The sequence below is a fragment of the Giraffa tippelskirchi genome, chromosome 1 (genome assembly GCF_054371585.1).
Source record: "Giraffa tippelskirchi isolate mGirTip1 chromosome 1, T2T-mGirTip1v1.2.pri, whole genome shotgun sequence".
In the NCBI taxonomy this organism is placed as follows: Eukaryota; Metazoa; Chordata; class Mammalia; order Artiodactyla; family Giraffidae; genus Giraffa; species Giraffa tippelskirchi.
This window is the reverse complement of record NC_137275.1, coordinates 120,499,201-120,518,342: the sequence shown is the minus strand read 5'-3', so window position 1 is coordinate 120,518,342 and position 19,142 is coordinate 120,499,201.

Genomic DNA, 19,142 nt, shown 5'->3' with positions numbered 1-19,142 from the left:
TGACCACCACTATGCTATGACTAGTGGGCCCATTGCAAAGAAACTGGACACTGGAGAGATGAGTGCCCCCATCACAGAGGGACATCTAAAGAGTCGAAGAGGTTCGGTCAACCCAACAAAGAAATCTCACTGTCCAAAACCTTATCAATCTGGCCGGAGCGGAATCAGACGAGGGAAGACAGGGCTTCCTGATCCTGGGCCCCAGGGAGGCCATGGTCATGATGAGAGTAGAGGGCCAATCAATGACTTTTATGGAGGATACTGGAGCTGAACACTCCATGGTAACCACAACTGTGGCTCCTCTCACAGGCCGACTAACAACTATTGTTGGGGCCACAGGGGACATGGCAGCCCACTCATTTTGCAAGGCCCGTTCATGTCACCTAGGGAGCCATCTGGTGACTCCTGAATTTCTGTACTTACTGGAATGCCCCATTACCTGCTGGGTAGAGACTTACTGACAAAACTGGGGACACAAATCACCTTTGCCCCTGGAAAGCCTGCGAGCCTCACCCTGGGGAGCCAATCGGCTCTGATGATGGCCATGCCCATGCCCAGGGAAGGTGAATGGCTTCTCTATTCCTCAGGGAGGGAACAAATAAATCCCCCCAGGCTGCTGAATAATTCCCTGATGTCTGGGCAGAGAACGGACCCCCAGGTTTGGCCAAAAACCATGCCCCCATTGTAGTGGACCTGAGGCCAGGAGCCACTCCTGTTGGGCAGAAACAATATCCAGTACCATGGGAGGCATGCCTGGGAATTCCGGATCACATCCAGCGCCTACGAGATGCTGAGATCCTAATAAAATGTGTCTCCCTGGAACACTCCACTCTTACCAGTCAAAAAGTCTGGAGGGAACGATTACTGCCCTGTCCAGACCTCTGTGCTATCAACAGTTCAGTGATCACCATCCATCCAGCGGTCCCAAATCCCTATACTCTTCTGAGTCTCTTACCTGCTCAGGCAAGCTGGTTCACCTGCCTTGATCTCAAGGACGCATTCTTCTGCCTCCAGCTGCCCTTGTTTGCCTTTGAATGGGAAGATCCACACCCTGGGAGAAAGATACAGCTGACTTGGACTTGACTGCCACAAGGCTTCAAAAACTCATCTACCCTGTTTGGTGAAGCCCTGTCTGCGGACCTTGCTGCCTTTCCCGTAGAAACTTTAAACTGCACCCGACTCCAGTATGTGGATAACCTGTTGCTAGCCAGTCCCACCCAAGGGGACTGCTGGAGGCACCAAAGCCCTGTTGGCTCTAGTCTCTACCACAGGGTACAAGGTGTCATGGAAAAAAGGCTCAGATCGGCAGACCGGAGGGCAAGTACTTGGGGTCTGTCATCTCAAAAGGGCATCGGGTGCTTGGACATGAGAGGAAGCAAGCCGTCTGTTCAATACATCAGCGGAACACCAAGAAAAAAGTCCGTGAGTTGCTTGGGGCTGCCAGATTCTGCCGAATCTGGATACCAGGTTTCTCTGAAATTGCCAAGCCTTTGTTTAAAGCCACAGCAGGGTCTGATAAGGACCCCATAGAGTGGGGACCTCAACAGGGAAAGGCCTTCGAGGAGATAGAGACTCTTGACCAGCGCCCCAGCATTAGGGCTGCCAGATGTGACATAGGACTTTAACCTCTTTGTACATGAGAAAAAGTCACACTGCACTGGGGGTCCTCACACAAACAACTGGGCCATGGCAGCGCACAGTCACATTCCTGTCCAAACAACTGGATCCAGTGGCTGTGGGATGGCTGCCATGCTTCCAGGCATTAGCTGCCACTGTGGTTTTGGTCAGAAAAGCAGATAAGCTTACTCTAGGACAAAATATAAATGTAAAGGTTCCCCATGCTGTTACTGCCCTGATGAACAGCCAGGGGCATAAGTGGCTGACCAACTCCAGGATGACTTACTATCAAGGACTGCTTTGCGAAAACCCACAGGTCCAACTCGAGACTGTGTGGACACTGAACCCTACCACCATTTTACCTACGAAAGTGGGGTCATACCTATGAAGAGGTCATAGATGAAATTTACTTGAGCAGGCTGGACTTGACAGACATTCCCCTCCAGAACCCAGAACTGGAACTGTTCACTGATGGAAGGAGTTTCATCCAAGATGGGCAGTGCAAAGCAGGCTATGCCATAACAACAACTGATTAGATAGTGAAGGCTGAGGCCTTGCCACAAGTGTAGTCAGTACAATGGGCTGAGCTATGGGCACTCACCCAGGCACTAAGGCATGCCAAAGGGAAATGAGTCAATATCTATACAGATTCATGGTATGTCTTTGCTACTTTACAGGTTCATGGAGCCATTTATAAAGAAAGGGGACTATTGACAGCAGGGGGAAAGGAGATTAAAAACAAAAAAGAAATTCTTCAGCTGTTTGAAGCAGTCTGGAAGCCTTCCCAAATGGCAATCATCCATTGTAAAGGCCATCAGCGAGGAACTGATCCAGTCAGCAAAGAAAGTTGGTTGGCTGACCAGGCAGTCAAGGAGGCGGCAACCCAACTGAGCCCCTCAGTGGACCCCAGGTCAACCTTTAAGGTCCTCTTGACACCAAAATTGCCTCCATCCTCAGGGTATACCAAGGAAGAAGATCAGTGGACTCTAAATGAGGGAAGAATAAAAGAAAAGGAGGGGTGGTGGAAGCTCCCAAAGACTCTTTGTCCCCAGCAATATAGCAGTCCAGCTGGTAAAACATCATCATGACACAACTCATTTAGGAAAAACTGCCTGGAGAGTTTACTGAGCTGCCGCTGTTTCATTCCTAAGCTTCCAACCCTATGTGTCAGATCAGTGCTGGCTGTGTGACTTGTGTGCAAAGCAACACCAGCCAAGGGCCAAGACCCAACCCACGGGTGCAGACAGTTGGGACACTGCTCTTTGAAGGTCTAGAAGTGGACTTTATTGAACTCAAGCCCTATAGGGGCTACAAGTATTTACTTGTGGGAGTCTGCACCTACTCGGGATAGGCTGAAGCCTACCCACACGCACTGAACAGGCACGAGAAGTGGCCAAGGCCCTACGAAGAGACATAACCCCGAGATATGGGCTGCCTCTCTCCCTAGGGTCTGACAATGGGCCAGCTTTTATGTCTGAGATAATCCAAACTTTATCCAGGACACTGGGAATCAAATGGAAGCTTCACATCGCTTACAGGCCACAGAGCTCAGGGAAAGTTGAATGCATAAATTGGACCCTCAAGACTACATTAGCCAAACTCTGTCAGGAGACCCGTTTATCTTGGGTCGACATGTTATCCCTAGCCTTACTCAGAGTCTGATGCACCCCAAGGTCCTCAGGCTATTCTCCCTTTGAGATCTTATATGAGAGAACACCCCCAGTGATAGGAAAACTCAAGGGAGACCCCCAGCAACTAGCTGATCTGGAGATGTCCTGACACGTCCAGGCCCTGGGAAAAGTCTTCCACCATATCTCCAGAGAAACCTTAGAAAGGACACCCATTCCTTTGGGCAATTGGGTTCATCCTTGTCAGCCAGGATATGAAATATGGGTTAAGGACTGGAAAAAGGAACCACTTCAGCCAGTCTGAACCGGCCCTCACATGGTCGTCCTGGCAACCCCTACTGCTGATAAAGTTACAGGTGTCGTCCCTTGGATCCACCACACCAGAGTCAAGAAGACAGCAGCTTCCTGTGATGAGGACACCTGGAAAACATTTCGGGACCCCCAAAACCCCCTCAAGGTCTGGTTCCAAAAAGAACAGCCCTCACCCACAAAGGATGCTGAGCCGTGCTCTAGTCACTGACTAGTCAATGCACAGCAGAAGCTTGAGGGTCTGGCTATCAAAATATCAATGGATATTTGTCAACCCTGACCTGTATCCCTGATTGGTACTATTGCTGTGCTCTTCACTACAGGACTAGCTTCAGTCACACCCTAAGACTGGGGATTGAGTCAGAAGCTGCAGTTAGCTGTCTGTTATCTTGCCATAGTGGGAAGCTTCATTCTTTTTAGATGTCTTTTATGATTGATTCTCCCTAATAACTAAATTGCTCCACAGGATAGCTGACCCCTCCTTCACAATAGGCTCAGTTGCTATAGCCGTGACAATCCAAAGATGGGGAGAAAACCTTTTGCTAGTGTTCAGTTATCTGTTGCGTGCAGGCTGCTTTGCAGCCTTTTGGTGTCCCTTGCTGTAACAGATGGTGCCATTCCTTACCCATCATGCACCTGTCAACATTAGAGTCAACCCTTGTAAAATTGCTTACTTAACCATCAGCTAGAACAATGTATAGATAGCCAACCCTATAGGCCAATCACCTACTGCCTTCTTAACCATGTGATATATATCCAGGGCCCTGGGTGCCAAAAATGTTTTCAAGTTATGCCCTCCACTGCTGCTACCTTTTCCCCACCAGAGGATCCAAACTCGTGCCCATTCAGAGGCTCTGACACCATGGCATTGCCATCATGCCCCTGTGCCTCCATGTACCCCCAAATGCCACACAGATTGTTACAACCCAGAACAGGTGTCTGTCTGACAAATAAATGGAAAAACCTACTAGACATGGACAATAAAGCAGACAAACGAAATCAGGGACCAACTTTGCCCTAAAAAATCAGGCTCTGACTATTGGCATTATGACCCAGGTTACAGACTTAACTCCCTTTTAGACCCTTGTCTGTACCAGTTTCTCAATGCAACTCATTGCCTTCTTAATGACACCAACCCCCAGCTGGCCAGGGATTGCTGGTTTTGCTTATCCTTAGGAGCTCCATGGTACTTAGCTACACCAGAACCACCATACAACAGCCATGGGAACTCCTACAGATCCACACTTACAAGGGCCAGACTTAAGGACAATTGAGTTAACTCAAAAGGCTCCAGAATGGTTTACAAATGATGGAGGAACTGAAAGTGAAGTCACTCAGTCGTGTCCGACTCTTTGCGACCCCATGGACTGTAGCCTACCAGGCTCCTCCATCCACAGGATTTCCCAGGCAAGAATACTGGAGTGAGTTGCCATTTCCTTCTCCAGGAGATCCTCCTGACCCAGGGATTGAACCCTGGCCTCCCACATGGTAGACAGATGCTTTACTGTCTGAGGCACCAGGGAAGTCCAAACCTGTAGATAATTTAGCCAGGGACCAATGTAATAAAATTTTAAAAGGTGAGTGGCCCATTCATCCTCCCACCAACACAATATGGTGCCACCCCCATCAAGGCCTTTTCTTTCTTTGTGGGACAGATGCTTACTTATGTCTACCAGTCAAATGGATGGACCTTAGCATTCCTTACTCCCCAGATGAATATTGTTCCTAACAACCAGACTCTCATCATACCTTTGGCAGCACATATGTGGTCAAAAAGAGCCATCCAGTTTATATCCTTACTAGTTGGTCTGGGAATTATGGCTGGGATAGGTATGGGAATAGGAGGAATTGCTTCATCAACCACCTTTTACCATACACTATCCAAGGACTTCACAGATGACATTGAGAGAGTAACCAAATCTTTAGTGGCCTTACAGGACCAACTAGACTCCCTGGCTGAGGTGGTTTTACAGAATAGGAGAGGGCTAGACCTACTGACAGCTGAAAAGGGAGGGCTCTGCCTCTTCTTAAACAAAGAATGCTGCTTTTATATAAACCAATCAGAAATAGTCAGGGACATGGCCCAACAGCTAAGGGGATGAATCACAAAAAGGAGAGAGAAACTAGCTAGTTCCTGGGTTAATTGGAACAATATCTGGAGCCAGGCATCGTGGCTTCTCCCTTTAACAGGTCCTCTCTTCATGTTCTTGACAGCACTCTTGTTTGGCTCTTGTATTCTCAAAGCAATTACCTGGTTCATAACCTCTCAGACTGAATCCGTCAAGTTACAAATAGTAATAGCTTAATATAGCTCCCTAAATGATGCGGAGCTCTGAATGTCCTACCAAAACATGAGATGATGCTTTCTACAAGTGGTAGAAGCATCAAGAGTGGGGAACGAAGAGGAAAGTTAAAATTTTACATCACCTTCTGCTCCTTCTGCCTCTTTAACTCAGCTTGCTCCTTACAAAGTCTGGATCACATAGGTCACATAGTCTCAGAAAGTGGGGATTTACAATACTAGGAACTGGAGCTTATCTCACTCACCCTTGTTCTGCTCTTTGCAATTGCCCAGCCCCTGCAAACCTGCTTCATCATGCCTGTCCGTGTAAAGGTCAGGCATCCCCCTCCCCACCTTGACCACTGTTCCCACACGCGGGAAACCCCTTAGTTTCAACCAGCCTGTTAGCAGCTAGTATTGCCCACTATAGTAGGTCTATAAAGACTCTGTGACCCCTTTGTTCAGGGCTCAGAGCTGGGAGTGTTAACTCCTCTGGGCCTGCCTGTGTAATAAACCTGAGATCTCCAACTCTCTGATTGCGGTGTTTGGTTTCTCAATTACTGGTTTCTGCAACATTTCGAGTAAATAACACCTGTCTTCGAGGAATGTTCTAGGAATGTTCATCAAGTCACAGCACAGACATTCGAGAGTTAATTGCAAGATGTTTCACTCATACCCTTTAAAAAAAGTCACAGGAAATGATGTCAACCTTGCTAAATATTAGAGAAATCCAAATCAAAACTACAATGAAATATCACCTCACACCAGTCAGAATGGCCATTCTCAAATACTCTACAAAGAACTAAGGCTGGAGAGGATGTGGAAAAATAAGAACCCTCCTCCATCAATGCTGGAATGTCAATTGGGAACAGCCGCTATGGAGACAGTGTGCGTGCATGCTAAGTCACTTCAGTCATGCCTCTTTTCAACCCTGTGGACAGTAACCTGCCAGGCCCCTCTGTCCATGGGATTCTCCAGGCAAGAATACTGGAGTGGGTTGCCATGCCCTCCTCCAAGGGGATCTTCCCCACCCAGGGATCGAAGCCACGTCTCATATTTCCTGTGTTGGCAAACAGGTTCTTTACCACTAGTGCCACCTGGGAAGCCCATGGAGACAGTGTGGAAGTTCCTTAAACAATGAAACTGGGAACAAAATTAAAATACTTCTGTTGACTTAAAAATATTCACAACCTAAAAGTTGAGATTGATGTTTTATTTGGTGGGAATTTTTAGCCCAGGAGACACTATCTCAAGTTAACCCTGAGAGAAGTGCTCCCAGGAGGTGAAGGGAGGAGCCAGGTTACATAGAACTTTGTAACAAAGGACAGGTAGTCTGAATATAAAATGATTATTGTTAAAGAAAACCAGATATCCTGAGTCAAGGAATTGAGTGTTTTTCTTATGCAGACAGGCCCAGAGGAGTTAACACTCTGAGCCCTGAAACAAAGGGATTACAGAATTTATAGACAGATTATAGTGGGCAACACTAGTTGTTTCTAGGCTGGTTTAAACTAAGGGGTTTCGTGCATCCAGGAACAGCAGTCAAGATAGGGAAGGGATGCCTGACCTTTACATCGACAGGACAGGCATAATGAAGCAGGTTTGTAGGGGCCGGGCAATTGCAAAAGAGCAGGACAAGGGTGAGTGAGATAACCGCTAGTTCCTAGTATTGTAAGCCCCCACTTTCTGGCTATGTGACCTATGTGATCCGGACTTTGCAAGGAACAAGCTGAGTTAAAGAGGCAGAAGGAGCAGAAGGTTATGTAAAATTTTACTTTTCCTCATCAGGTTCAGGAACATGGAGGCCTCCCAGGTTCCCAGTTCCTGTGCCCCAGTGACTGTGAGCTCCTCCTCCAGGGCGTATGGCCAACCCCCACACTAATTCCCCTCGACACCCATGGCCCTGGCCAAGCCTAATCCCTCCATCAGGCCCTGACAAAGCTCCCTGCCCCCTCGGTGCATCTCACATCCCACCCCCAACATGGTCTTTCTGAAACCTAAACAAGACCATGCCCCTCTCCTCCCTGTGATTCCCCTCACCTGATGAAGCCAGGCCTTCATCCCTTCCAGGGGACTCTAAGGGCCTCATTCTCTCCAGACTCCACCTGTGTGGCCGCTGTCTGTGCCTGTCTATATGGGCCTGTGGTGATCTCCTAAAATGAGGATTATTTTATACAAAAAGAATGGGGTGAATGGTGGCCCCCAAAGATGTGTCCCCTCAGAACACGGGAACAGGGCCATATCTGAGAAAAGGGTCTTCGTAGATGTAGTTAAGGATCTGAAGGTAGGGTTATCTAGGGTTAGGGTGACCTTCAATCCAACTGACAGAGTCCTCATAAGAGACGAAAGAGGACACAGAGAAGCCTCTTAAAGGTGGAGGCAGAGATAGGAGGAAGGGGGCCACAAGCCCAGGAACCCCTTGAGCTGGAAAAGGCAGGAAGGATCCTATGCTGGAACCTCTGGAGGGACCTCAGCCCCACGCCACCTTGATCTCAGGTGTCTGGTCTCCAGGAGTGGGGGAGGATGAACTCCTGTTGCTTTAACCCACCCAGCTTGTGATCATTTGTTAGAGAAGCCACAGAGCAGTCACACAGACTCTGCTCTGTAGGATCCTAGAAGTGTGGGTCTCACTAAAGGCAGATGGAGGCTGGATTACAGAACCCTTAGAGTCAGCACTGGGGCCTAAGAAATGCTAAAGCAGTAGCTGGACGTCAGAATGATGAGGGGTCAAGTCTGAGGCCTGTCCCTAGCGGTACTGGCTGCACACGCCTCCCCAGGTTCTTACACTGGTACATGTGGTGTAACATCTCAGTCCTGAGGACATTTAATATCACTGTTCACATTGCTACTTAAGAAGCCACCAGTTACACAGGTGAAAACCCAACTGGGACACTTGCTACAAGGATGAGCAATTCTGAAGATGGTTAGGGGTGGGGTCTTAGTCACGTGCAGCCAGCAGCCCCCTCACCCCACCCACTCCCCTCCCAAGGAGGGTCCTCAGTGGGAAACTGGGAGACCCTATGGAAGCATCTCTAAGTAAACGCTGGCTGACCCCCAGGCTAGCTGCTCCCGAACCTCATCGACCCTTCCCAGGTAAAACACTGGAATATGTGCAAAGACTTCATAGGCTGGAGTAAAGTGTTTGGAGCCACTCCAGCAACAGCACGCTTGCTGAGTTGGCCCCTGTAGGTCAGGCAGGATGGTCCTGGCCTGGGTGATCTTCTGGAAGCTTTCCACTTTCTTAAGTTACCCCTCCTATCCTGCTCCAACTGCCTGTTTTCTTGTTTCCTCACTTATGCCTAGGAAGACTTCCAACAGCAGGTACAGGCGACACAGTCTCTTCCTTAGCAAGTGGCAGCCTACCACCTCCTGAAGAAGGTCCAGCAGAGTCCCACGCAGCCTGGATCCTCTGAAACGCCATGGCCCCTCACTCTCTCACCAGGCCAGTCCTGTAACTTCCGGGCAGAGGAGACAGCATCAACTACAGCTGCAGGCCCTCTTGCTGCCTTGAGGGGGTTTATATAGACCTCAACCCCAGGCACACATGCAAAGGGCGGGCCAGCCAGGTCAGCCAATCGTTGTCCATCTGGGCTTGTGGTTTCAGAAAATGGGCCTCATTGTGCTGGCCAAGGTTCCAGGAGCACCTGTGGGTCCTGAGGGTGAGGATGGATATGGGGCTGCAGCTCTGACTTGTTTTCTAATCATTTTATCTGGCCCACAAGCGGGAGAGAATTTCAGGAAGGCTTTCTTCTAATGAGAGGGACCCAGGGGTCAGCGAGAGGAGGGGTGGGGGTGGAAACAGGCTCAGTGCCCAGGTGCTATGGAAGCCTCTGGAAAACCTGCTGGAAGGAGGCCGCACACAGTGAAGCCCAGGGTCACAGACCTGTCCAGAAGCTGCAGTTTGTTACCTCAGGTCCTGCTCTGAGGGGCTCAAGGTCAGATTTGTCCAACCGAGGTGTTGAGGGTGCTCTGCAATGAGGGCTTTGTGGACAGTTCCTGGGTGCTGAGCCCTGTGGGATATCTGCCCAGGTGAGCCCCATATCCTGGGAGGTGCCTTCCCTTAGGAATCCCGTGCTCCTGGGAGGGGCAAGTGAACAAGTATTCTCTCTGTGCAGCCATCACAGAGTAGCTTAGTGACTGTCATGTGGGCAGTGCTGGGATGAGATGAGAACAAGGACATGCTGTGAGGTGGTCCCCTGAAACCCCCCAGGCCCATCAGAGTGAAGAGGTTGGTAGGTGGGTACTGCTTGCTGTGCTGGTATGGGAGGCCACGTCCCCTGAAACCCCCCAGGCCCATCCAGAGTGAAGAGGCTTGCTGCTTGCTGTGCTGGTGTGGGAGGCCTCATGGGTACGTCTTTTTTCTTCCCCCTGACACCACAGAGGCCTCCCCCAGACACAGAAGACAGCCTGCCCAGGGACAGTGGGAGCTCCTGGTGACCAGGCACGGGATGTGAGAGGCAAGGACCAGGCCGAGAGGGCCCTTCTGCTCTGAGCTGGGAGTGGGCAACAAGTGCTGAGTGTGATCCAGGAAAGCGGCCCTGCGATGGGAGACTTGTTGAGGCTGTCTCAGCATGAGTTGGAAAAAAATTTCCAGACATAGAGTGTTTCAGAAGAGAGTGAGTTTTTATTAAGAACAAAGAGCAGAGATTAAGTGGGCACTGTGAGCACAGCGGGCCAACCTGCGGACAGACTAGGGAAAATCGACAGCTTTCGTGGGTTAAGAACCAATTTTTACAGCTTCAAGACAAAGAAAATTCCTGCTGGAAGGTTGATGTTAGGTGATTGGATGGGGCACCATAGGATGTTGACTGGAATGAGCATCTTTGCTTGGCGGGGGGTCAGGAAACTTGTTAGTGATGATCAAGGGCTTTTGGGAACAGTTGCAAAGGGGCTTAGTCAGCTTCACAGGTGACCTTGGTTCTGGGCTCCACTACTGTGGCCTTGGAGCTGAACTCACTCAATAAGAATGACATTGCTTCAGAGTAAAAGTTCCATCAACTTGTTCCATCAAGTTTTCTTTGTAGGAGAGATCCAGTGATCCTAGGTCTGTTTGGAAAATGCTTGGATACTGCAGGGATACATACCGAGTGTGAACCTGGATCCTGCACCTTGTTGGCAAAATTTGCATTTTCTCTCTGTTGTCCCTAAAAGGGTGCAGGCTGGCAGCACCCCTGAAAAACACTATCTTTTTTTGCCTTTCATTCATCAAAGGAACATATATTTCACAACATTCTGTTTGCTGAGAGTAACAGACTGCTTGGAAATTCTTGCTTGGAGGTCATTTTTAAGTAAAAGACCCTGTGTTACCTTAGGGAAGGCCCCCCACAGTCACAAAGAAAAACAAACAAACAACAAAATGGGGTAAAAGCATCTGTTCCATGAAAGTCTCTGTAGGGGGGATCCAGTGATCCTAAGTCTGTCTGGAAAATTCTTGGATAGTGCTTCGACACATACTGAGTGTGAACCTGGATACTGGACCTTGTTGGCAAAATTAGCATTCTCTCTCTGTTGGCCATAGTAGGTTTGGGCTTAGCAGCTGCTTGAAAATCAGTCCAATGGCTGATGTCCCACTTATGACAGCAATAGCTTTGGTCAAAACCCTGGGATTTCTGAAGCAAGCAGGTGGCTTGCAACTCCTTGCAGCAAAATAATTTCCATTGGAATGTCAGCTAAAATAGATAAAAACAGTATGGCACTCAGCTCAATCAGACACACTCCTGCAGCCTTTCTCCTTGTGGGTATTCCCAGCATGAGGTAGTAATCTGTTCACAAGGCTCTGAAAGTGCAGGGAAACATATTTGCTGTGACTCTGAAAATTAGGGCCTCTGTGGAAATGTGGCGTTCTCACATCTTAGAATCTAGACAGTTGCTGAAAGATGGATGCCTGAAAAGCACTCTTCTTATTGCCATTCATTCAATGAAGGAGCATAGGTTTCCCAGCATTCTGTTTTCTGAGAGTAACCCATTACTTGCAAATCCTTGCTTGGAGGTCATTTTTAAGTAAAAATTTCCCCTTACCTTTGTTATAGTAGGGAAGGTCCCCACACTCACAGAGAAAAGCAAACATCAAAATGTCAGTTCCATCAAGTTTTCTCTGTAGGAGGGACCAGTGATCCTAGGTCTGTCTCAAAAATTCTTAGATACTGCAGGGACACATATTGAGTGTGAACCTCGATATTGGACCTTGTTGACAAAACTAGCTTTTACTCTCTGTTGGCCATAGTAGTCTGGGACTTAGCAGCTGCTTGAAAATAAGTCCAGTTGCTTTTTTCCCACTTATGACAGCAATAACTCTGGTCAAAACAATGGGATTTCTGAAGCAAGCAGGCAGTTTGCAGCTCCTTGTGGCGAGATCATTTCCACTGAAATGTCAACTAAACTAATGTCAATATTAGGATCCAGTGATCCTAAGATTGTCTGGAAAATTCTTGGATACTGCAGGGACACATACTGAGTGTGAACCTGGTTATTGGATCTTGTTGACCAAATTAGCATTTTGTCTCTGTTGGCCCTGAAAGGGTGCAGGCTGGCAGCTGCCTGATAATACACCCAAACGAAATTTTTGTACTTATGACATCAATAGGTTTGTTCACACCTTTCTGATTTCTAACACAAGCAGGTGGCTTGCAACTCCTTTCTGCAGGATCATTTCCATTGGAGTATCAAGTAATCTAGGTAACAACAACTCGAGCTTGGTTGGTACTCAGGGTTCCTCTTGACTTGCGGTAGGGCTTCCTGTCGAGTTCCCTTGGGGCAACTTGTCTCTAGCAGGGATGTGCATGGCAGCTCCTATCTTGTTGCAATGATGGGTGGCTGCTCACTAGTTTTGGCAAGGGACTACTCGCTACTTGTGGTCTGGGTCAACTCTGTAGTTGTGGGCATTTCACTTCTCTCTAGTGGTGGTGTGCAAGCTCTTCTCTCCTTGTGGTGCGAGGTTCATCTGTATTAGCAGAAGAGGGGCACCTCTCTCTGTGTGATGTCCAGTGGGCTCCTCTCAAGTTGTAGTGGAGGGCTCCTCTCGAGGGGCAATGCTGTGTCCTCTCTGGTTGGGGTGTGAGAGTCTCCATGGGGGAGGCCCTCTCTACTTTTGGCTCTATAGGTTCCTCACTAATATTAGTAGGATTGCTGCTCTCTAGTTGTGAGGGCTTCAACTAGACTTCCTTTAGGGAGCTTGTCTCCATTGGAGGCAGAAGGTCTTCTCTCTAGGTGTGATATCCTAGGGGACACATCTCTAGTTGCGTCTGGGGAATCCGCTTTAGTTTTGGCCAGGGAGCCACTCCGTCATTTGGCCCAGTGATCTCTTTCTTGTTACAGCCTAGGGATCCTGTGAAATTGAAGTGGGGAACTTGGGGTGCCTCTTGAGTTGCAGCCTGTGACTCGGGGTTCCTTTAGAGTTGTGGTGGAGACTCCTCTGGAGCTGCAGTGGGGGAGATCCTCTCTAGTAGCAATGTGCAAGCTGGTCCCTGTCTGAGTGCAAAGTGTGGGAGGCTACTCTAGTTGCAGCATTGGCTCCATGCTAATTGCAGTGGGCATCCGCTCTTCATTTGCTGTGGGTTGGCTCATCTCTAGTTGTCATTTGCACCCACCTCTCTCATTGTGGCAGGGGAAGTCCTCTTTAATTGTAGTAGTTAGGCTCCTCTCTAAATGCGGTAGAGTGTTCTTCTAATTCAAATTGGGAGTTGGGTGACTCCTCTATGGTTGTAATGAGAAGGGGCGCTTTTTCTGGTTGTGATGTTCAGGAAGCTCCTGGCTATTAGTGGCAGGGCGGGCCTCCTACTTAGTTGTGGTATGAGGCTTCCTCTCTTGTGGCAGTAGAAAGCTCCTCTCAAATTGTGGTGGGGTAAGCTCCTCTTTGGAATCCTCTGGAGTTGCATCAAAGGGCTAGTGTCTCTACTTGAGTTGCGATGGGAAACTTGGGGCTCCTCTTGTGTTACTGCAGGTGAATCGGGCCTCATGTCGTGTTGAGGCAGTGAAGTCGGGGCACTTCTTGAGTTGTGGTGGGAAACTTGGGGTTCTCTCAAGTTGTAACAGGAGTCAGGCCTCCTCTCTAGAAGAGGCGGGTAACTTGGGGTTTCTCTCAAGTTGCGTCGGCGATCACAGAGTTCCTCTCGAGTTGCAGCTGGGGAGTCGGGCATCCTCTCGAGTTGCAGAGGGGAACTCAGGTTTCCTCTTGAGTCACAGCAGGGACTCAGAGGTACTCTTGAGTTGCAGTGAGAAATCAGTGTTCCTCTCGAGTTGCAGCGTGGGACTTAGGGTTCCACTGGAGCCGTGGCAGTGAAATTGGGGTTCCTCTTGTCTTGGAGGTTACTCAGGGTTCTTCTCAACTTGCATTGGGGCCTCCTCTCGAGTTCTCTTGGCACGACTCATCTCTAGCAGGGATGTGCAGGGTGGCTCCTGTCTTGCTGCAATGTCAGGTGGCTACTTGCTAGCTTTGACATCGTACTTCTCTATCATTGTGGTCGGGGTCAACTCTGTAGTTGTGATGGTTTCAATTCTCTTTAGTTGTGGTGTCCAAGCTCCTCTCTACTTCCAGTGTGAGATTCATCTCTTTTAGCAGCAGAGGGGCTCCTATCTATGTGTCATGTCCAACAGGCTCCTCTCAAGTTGTGGTGGTGGGTTCCTCTCCAGGTGTGGGGCTGTGTCCTCTCTGGTTGGGGTGTGGGTGTCTCCACAGGGGAGGTCCTCTCTACTTTTGGCAGTAGGGGTTCCTCACTAATATTAATGGGATTGCTGCTCTAGGTGTGAGGGACTCCACTCGACTTACCTCATGGAGCTCATCTCCATTGGAGGCAGAAGGTCTTCTCTCTAGGTGTGATATCCTGGGGGACACCACTCTAGTTTATCTAGGGGAATCCGCTTCAGTTTTGGCTGGGGAGTCCCTCCGTCACATTGGCCAGAGGTGCCTTTTATTCTTACAGCCTGGGGCTCCTGTCAAATTGCAGCGGGGACCTCGGGGTACCTCTTAAGTTGCAGCAGGTGACTCAGGGTTCCTTTAGACTTATGGTGGAACCTCCTCTCAAGCTACAGTGGGGCAGATCCTCTCTAGTAGTGATGTACAGGCTGGCCCCTGTCTAGTTGCAACATGCCGGAGGCTACTCTCTAGTTGCGGCATGAGGCTCCACTCTAGGTGCAGTGAGGGTCCATTCTTTATTTGTGGTGGGATGGCTACTCTCTAATTGTTGTTTGCAGACTCCTCTCTAGTTGTGGCGGGGGACTGCTTTTAGTTGTGGTAGTGTGATGGTGTGGCTCCTCTCTAGTAGCACTGTTCAGGTTGGCTTCTGTTTAGTTGTGATGCATGGCTGGCTAAACAACCTGTGGCAAGGTGCTCCTCTCTAGTTGGTGTGGGGGGTCATCTCTTACTTGTGTGGGATGAGCTCCTCTATAGTTGTGGTGTGCAGTCTCCTCTCAAGTTGTGTTAAGGATCTCTTCTGTATTTATGGTGTTTGGGGGGCACTTCTAGAGCTGCAGTGAAATGTTTCTCTTGAATTGTGGAGGGGATTTCCTCTCTTGTAGCAATGTGCACAGGCACTCTTTCCAGGTGTGATATTTGCGAGCCTGCTCTCTAATTTTGGCATGGCCCCTCCTCTTTAGTTGTGGAAGGAGGCTTCTGTGTAATTGCTTTGTGTGGGAATGCTCCTCTCAAGTGGCAGTGTTCAAGGGGCTGCTCTCTAGTTGTGGCATGAGGGTCTACTCTCTAGCTGTGCTGAGGTTACTCTTCTCCGGTGGTGGTAGGGGGATCTACTCGCCTGGCACAGTTGGTGCATCTCTATTTGCAGTGGAGTGAACCCTCTCTAGGTGCAATGTCCAGGGTCTCCTCTTCAGTTGTGGTGGGAGGACACTCTCCAGTATTGTCATGTGGGCTCCTCTCTCATTGTGGCCATGGGCTTCTCTTGAGTTGTGGCATAAGCCTCTTCTCAAGTTCAGAAGGGGACTTGTGGCTCCTCTCTAGTTGCCATGGTGCCTCCTCTGGGGGGATCTCTGTGGGGAGGGTGTTCTCTCTACTTGTGGCATTGGGGTCTCCTCACTAGTTTTCATGGCTCCACTTTAGTTGTGAGAGTCTCATCTCATGTTACTTCAGGGTCCTCATCTCTATTTGTGGCAGAGTCTTCTCTCTAGGCGCGATGTGCCAGAGGGCACCTCTCTAGTTTTGGTAGGGGAATCCTCTCCAGTTCTGTTGGGTGGCTTCTCTGCTTTTCACTGGGGGCTCTTTCCTTGTGACAGCATAGGGCACCTGTCGAGTTGTGGTTGGGGACTCGGGGTTCCTCTCTAGTTGGGGCAGGTGATTTAGTGTTCCTTTAAAGTTTTGGTGGGGCCTCCTCTCGAGCTGCATGGGGCAGCTCCTCTCTAGTAGAGATTAGCAGGGTGGTTCCTGCCTAGTTGTGATGTGTGGTAGGCCTTGTATAGTTATGGCTTGAGACTCCACTCTTGTTGCAGTTGGGTCAACTGACATTTCTGTTTCAGCTCCTCTCTAGTTTTGGATGCAGACTTCTCTCTAGTTGTGGCGGGGGGCGGGGGGCGGGGCTCCTCTTTAGTTGTGATATGGACCTTCCTCTCTTGTTGTGGAGGAGTGCTCCTCTTGAATTGTGGTGGGGTAGGCTCCTCTTGGGAATCTTCTGGAGTTGCATCAGGGGGCTTTGGTTCATCTCAAGTTGCGATGGGGAACCAGGGCTTCCACTGAAGTTGCTGCAGGGAATCAGGCCTCCTCTTCAGCTGAGGCAGGGAACTTGGGGTTCCTAATTAGTTGCAGCATGGAACTCGTGTTTCCTCTTGAATTGCAACAGGGGAGTCAGGCCTCCTTTCGAGTTGTGAGGGGGAACTCGAGGTTCCTCTTGAGTTATGGTGGAAAACTTGGGGCTCCTCTCAAGTTGCAACAGTAGACTCAGAGCTCCTCTCGAGTTTTTGCAGCGGGAACTCAGTGTTCCTCTTGTGTTACAGTGCAGGACTCAGTGTTCCACTCGAGCTGTGGCAGGGAAATCGGGATTCCTCTCATGTTGGGGTGGTACTCAGTGTTCTTCTTGACTTGCGGTGGGGCCTCCTCTTGAGTTGTATTGGCGTGACTGATCTCTAGCAGGGATGTTCAGGGTGGCTTCTGTGTTGTTGCAATGTGTGGGTGGCTACTTGCACTAGTTTTGGCATGGGACTTCTCTCTAGTTAGGGTTGGGATCAACTCTGTAGTTGCGGTGGGTTCGATTCTCTCCAGTTGTCGTGTGCAATCTCCTCTCTAGTTGTGGTGTGAGGTTCGTCTCTATTAGCAGCAGAGGGGCTCCTCTCAATGTGTGATGTCCAGCTGGCTCCTCTTGAGTTGTGGTGAAGAGCTCCTCTCAAGTTTCGTGGCTGTGTCCTCTCTGGTTGGGGTGTGGGTGGCTCCATGGGAGATGTCCTCTCTACTTTTGGCACTAGGGGATCCTCACTAATATTAGTGGGATTGCTTCTGTTGAGTTGTGAGGGACTCCACGCGACTTACTTTAGGGAGCTTGTCTCTATTTGTGGCTGAAGTGTGTCTCTCTAGGTGTAATATTCTGGGGGACTCCTATCTAGTTGTGCTGGGGGAATACACTTCAGTTTCAGCTGGGAGCCTCCGTCATTTGGGCCTGTTGCCCCTTTTCTTGTTGCAGCCTAGGGCTCCTGTCAAATTGCAGCGGGAACCCAGAGTGCCTCTTGAGTTGCAGCAGGTGACTTGGAGTTCCTTTAGAGTTGTGATGGAGCCTCCTTTCGAGCGGCAGTGGGGCAGATAATCTCTAGTAGCGATGTGCTGGCTGGCCCCTGTCTAAGTGCAATGTGTGGGAGGGTACTCTCTAGTTGTGGCATGGGGCTCCACTCTAGTTGCAGTGAGGGTCCACTCTTTATTTGTGGTGGGTTGGCTCCTCTCTAGCTGTCATTTGCAGACTCCTTTCTAGTTTTGGCAGGGAGGCTCCTTCTTGTTGTGGTGGCTATGCTCCTCTCTAGTTGCAATAGAATGTTCTTCTCAAATTGTGATTGGGATGACTCCTCTCTGGTTGTGATGAGAAGGGATGCTTTTTCTGGTTGCAATGTGCAGGAGGCTACACTCTCATTGTGGCAGTGGGAGTCCTCTTTAGTTGTAGCATGGTGGGCTCCTCTCTACTCGTGACAGGGGTCTTCTGTCTAATTGTGATGTGTGGGTATGCTCCTCTCTAATGGCTATGTTCAGGGGGTGTGTAGCTCTTACTGCAGTAGGGGTCTCCTCTCTAGCTGAAGTGCTGGCCTCCTCTTTCGTTATGATCCGTGTGGGAGTTCCACTCTAGTTTTGTTGTCCATGTGTACTTTTCTCTAATTATGATGTGTGGGGTGGGCTCCTATCTACCTGTAGCAGGTGTGTCCACTCTAGTTGTGGCAGTGGTTCTCCACTCTAAATGTGATGTACAGGAGGGGTTGGGCACCTCTCTAGTTACAGCCTTCTGCTCCTCACTATTTGTGCCTGAGGGTCAACTATCTAGTTGTGGCATGCATTCAACTCTAATTTTGGCGTTTGGGCTTCTCTCAAGTTGTGTGGTGCTGGACTGCTCCTCCCTAGTTGTGCTGTGCCTGGGGAAGTCCTCTCTAGTTGTGGAGTGGGAACTCCTGTCTTGTTGCATCATGTTATGTGGCTCTTCTCTAGGTGCAGTTTTCTGGCTCGTCTCTAATTGTGGTTTGAAGGGCTATTCTCTAGGAGTGGTGTGGAGCCTCCTCTCTCAATGTGGAGTATGAGATTGCTCCACTCTAGGGGCAAGGTGCAGGGCCTCCTTTCTTTATGCGGTGTCTGGGTACTCCTCTCATGTTGAGGTGTGTGGGTTCCTCTCTAGTTGTGGTGGGGGACCCCTCTTGAGTTGCATCGGGGGACTTGGTGCTCCTCTTGAGTTGAGGTGGGGCCTCCACTCGAGTTTTGGTGGGGTGGCTCCTCTCTAGTAGCAATGTGCAGGGTGGCTTCTGTTTAGTTGTGATGTGTGGGTGGCTAAACTCCCTGTGGCATGGGGGTACTCTCTAGTTGATGTGGTGGGTCAATTCTTAGTTGTGTCGGTGGGCTCCTCTCTAGTTGTGGTGTGCAGCCTCCTCTCAAGTTTTGTTAGGGGGGCTTTTTTCTAGTTACGGTGTGTGAGGGGCACCTCTAGTGTTGCAGTGCACTGTTCCTCTTGAATTGTTGAGGGGGTTTCTTCTCTGGTAGCGATGTGCACAGGCACTCTTTTCAGGTGTGATATTTGCGAGCCTACTCTCTAATTTTGGCACGGACCCTCCTCTTTAGCTGTGGCATGGGGCAGCTCCTCTGTAGTAGAGATTAGCAGGCTGGCTCCTGTGTAGTTGTGATGTGCGGT